Raw genomic sequence first — 3575 nt, forward strand, 5'->3', positions numbered from 1 at the left:
AGAGACAAGAACACAGAGAGGAATAACGAAATGGAAAATCACAAAGAACAAAGAGACACTGAGGCACACAGAGCAGGAAAAAAGACAGAAAATGGCCCAAGAGAGGCAGAAAGGACATGGAAGAAAGAGAAAGGCAAGATATAGAAACAGCAGAAGGGAGGCCAGAAACAGAAAACGTTGAAATGTCAATCCAATCAGAGTTCACAAAGAGGAAAAAAAGAGAGGCAGAACAAGAAATAAGCAAAAGCACATAGCGTGTGACTCAGAGACACAAACGGAAGAGCAGTGAAAGAACAGCCAGATCTAGGAGAGCAAAGACGATCAGTAACACAATGAAGTAGAGAGAGACATCTAAGACAAGACACAGCCCACTCTTATAAAGAAAAAAGAAAATGAGACAAAGATACGTAGAGAAGAAACTAGCAGGAGAATCATAGAAATGGGTTAGACACACTTCAGAGAACAAACACCAAAGACATTCAAGAAGGAAATACACACTTCTGAGTGAAAGATTAGCCAAGGTAGACGTTCAGAGGAGGAGGGTAAGAAGTAGAAGAGACAAGATGCAGTGAGGGGCACCATCGAGAATGAGAAGACAGCAAAAGAAAACCAAAAAGTGCATTAGTAACTGTAATAAGCTATTATCAGTACCAATACTACTTATATTACTATCAGTAATAACAGTGACAACACTCACCGCCAGCAGCACAGATGCTCTTCCGCTTACATACTTTTACCTTAGCAATTTCACATCATCATCTTTCCCCTTTAGAAAATTGACTTGATTTTCACTCCCTTCACAATTGTTATATTGGATTTCCTTTAACACTAAATCTTAACTGCAGACAGATTCTCTCACAAGAGATAAGAAAGGGCCACCCTTTCAGCAAAAAAAACCAAAGACTTTTCATTTTAGATTTCTAGGCGTTGAGGCCTCTAAGAGTGGCAAAGAATCTGTGTGGTAAAGATAAAGAACAGACAAGGTAAGACCGAGTTACCTGTGACACAACTGGCAGTAGTGTCTTTGACTCGGTAACCTGGCACAGCTCGTTTTATTGCACTTGGCTTTCCTGAGCCTCACAGATGTTATGAATATTACAAATCGAAGGCAAGACCCTCCGGCAGCAAAGAGATTACAACTCACTTTATTACAATACTCGCTTTATTGCCGTGTTCTGGAACCAACCCCACAGTATCTGTCAGGTCTGCCTGGACGGGTTACTAGCCGATCATCCTCCCATCTCACACTGAGGCTCTCCCTCCACGTTAACCCACCACATCGCATCTCACAAAAACCTCCAACAAACAGCTACGAGCTCTAAAGTGATCCTCGTGGGATTACACCACCAACAACTTACTTCATTCTGCTCTTCTAAAATGCTAGTGTGCCAGGCATGTTGATCTTCCTTTGATGTGTTCAAATTTCTTGCTCTTTGTACTGTTTTGGGGAAAGATAATGATTTTAGTAGCTATGAGGGGAACAATCAGGAGCTACCAAAAAAAAAAAAAAAAGAATGAGACAGAAACCATATAAATGCCATAGTAACTGAATACTTAACTTCCCAGAATTCTGGGAAGATTCAAATTAATGTGTTACAGATACTATCTCTACAGAGCTTCGAAATGTATAAAGTTGAAGCTTTTAGGTCCTTAGAGGTCAAAGTAGTACAACTTCCTCATTCAGCACAACAGGAAACAATGGCATAAATAGGAAAATGGCTTGCCCCATAATATCCAGTGAGCCACTGCAAACACCACCATTCATCATAGCTCTATTTTTTTAGTCAAACACTAATCTGTACAGTCAGGACTTACTACACTGAACGGTCACCTCCATCTCCCAACCTGCAGCCCCTCATTCAGCCTCTCATCACTGACCTAGAGTATGCAGGGTCTCGCTTCTTTAGATCTCCCTGACGATAGATAACTTTGTGCCATTTCTGGTCAGGTTCCTGTTCACAGTTGTGAGGAACTCTTATGTATCTTCTCAAATTGTTTTGTGTTTTATCCCAAGGATACCCCTAAAGTATGCAGACGATTTGCAAAGTTCTCCAACAGGGCCTCAAGGGAGACTCTGAGGACCAGAGGGTCCAGAATGATCTGCCTATGACCAGTGTCACAGATATGGCAGTTATTGCCCATATTCTCCTAAAAGAACAATGTAGTTATCAGCCTCTACCACAAACTATAGTCCCACCCTAAGCAGAGACAGTTGATAATGATGAAAACAATCTCAGTGGAAAGCTTAAGTGCAATGTATACTGGAAAACAAGATCAGAATTAGAGACAGTATCCTTATTATGCTTTTAGGGACAGCCTACCCACCGGTGATGTTTGCAGGCTGCCTTGAGACTTGACCTTCCTATCTGGGCCCAGGAAAGAATCTTGGCAGAACTTCTTGGCTTAGGGTTGTTGCCCAGTGGTAGTGAGCTTTTCCCTTGGAGGATCCTCATGCCCCATCTCCACCTAGGGATCGTCAAAGGGAACGGGTCACTAACACTGTAAAGCAACAAGCCTCTTCTTTTGAGGAAGATCTGGAGAAGAGAGAAAAGAAAAATAAATTACTAAAATGCAGTATACTGGGAAAGTCTGTCCCATTGAGCAAGTAGTAGTAAAATTTAACTTTGGATCTATATTCTAGCTACCAGCCTAGAAACGTGCAAATTATTTTATTCATTCCAGCTCTATTCCTTGAACTTCCCCTCATCTCCAAGAGCAATTGAGGCCTGGATAATTAGCAAAATTCCCACACTGTGCTTTATTCTATAGTCTCCTTTATTGTGTGGATTATTAATGTTCTTGCGTTTTCATTGTAAAGTATAGTGGAGGGGGTCAAGAAATCAAGGCGTTGAAAATAACAGAAGGAAAAGCTAGTTTGCTCAACCAAGAGCTGTCAAGCCACTTAGAAAAGCTCCAGTATGATCTGGTACTATGAGTTCTGTAAAAGCACTATTTTAAGAACTGAGTGATCTACCTGAAAGTTCCTCTCTCTCACCTAGATTTGTAGCAACCCCCTCTTTTAATTTGTATATTAAGTGATGAGATGCTCGAACTCTGCCAATGTAGACAGAATTATTTTCTACTCAATCCACATGGTACATATCTTGAACAGCAGGAAGTTAAAGACAAAGACAGACAATCCCCCCAACCCAAGTGAGCTCCCCTAACTACCTTTTCATCCTGGTGGCCTGCAAGCTGTCCTCTTAGAGTAGTGGGAGCTTCTCCAGATTCTCAAAAGGAAAGATCTGCTGAGTGTGGAGCTTCTTAGAGTTGCTTGCTGTCCTCAGGTCTCACATTCTCAGAATATCCTTGTGAAGAAAGACAGGGCTCAGTAGGAGAGGATATCACACTACACAGAAAACCTCAACAACAACAAAGTAGGAAGCATTAACCTGAATCATTAGATGCAGGTTTGTCCTCTCTCTTCTCTAGCCTGTATGGTCTCCGTAAGGTCCTGTAACGGCGAGCACTGGCAATCTCACAGAAGGTCAGGCAAGTGTAAAAATAGAACTAAATGAAAATATGGGTCAAACCAATAGCCAACCTTAATGGATGACTAAATTCGTGGCCTAAAG

General features: G+C 41.5%; 1 long non-coding RNA gene across 2 annotated transcripts in view; it reads right to left on the bottom strand.

Moving 5' to 3' along the window:
* Positions 1-13: 13 nt before the first annotated feature.
* The window catches only part of LOC102883743, a 7786-nt gene continuing 4224 nt past the window's right edge, over positions 14-3575 (bottom strand). For both annotated transcript variants that reach the window (XR_439261.3, XR_003047839.1), the window contains 4 exons: positions 3172-3308; positions 2326-2534; positions 1359-1438; positions 14-500 (listed from right to left, as the gene is read on the bottom strand). This is a non-coding gene — a long non-coding RNA (uncharacterized LOC102883743). The remainder of the gene's footprint in view (positions 501-1358; positions 1439-2325; positions 2535-3171; positions 3309-3575) is intronic.

The sequence above is a fragment of the Pteropus alecto genome, unplaced genomic scaffold (assembly GCF_000325575.1).
Source record: "Pteropus alecto unplaced genomic scaffold, ASM32557v1 scaffold587, whole genome shotgun sequence".
NCBI classification, from domain to species: Eukaryota; Metazoa; Chordata; class Mammalia; order Chiroptera; family Pteropodidae; genus Pteropus; species Pteropus alecto.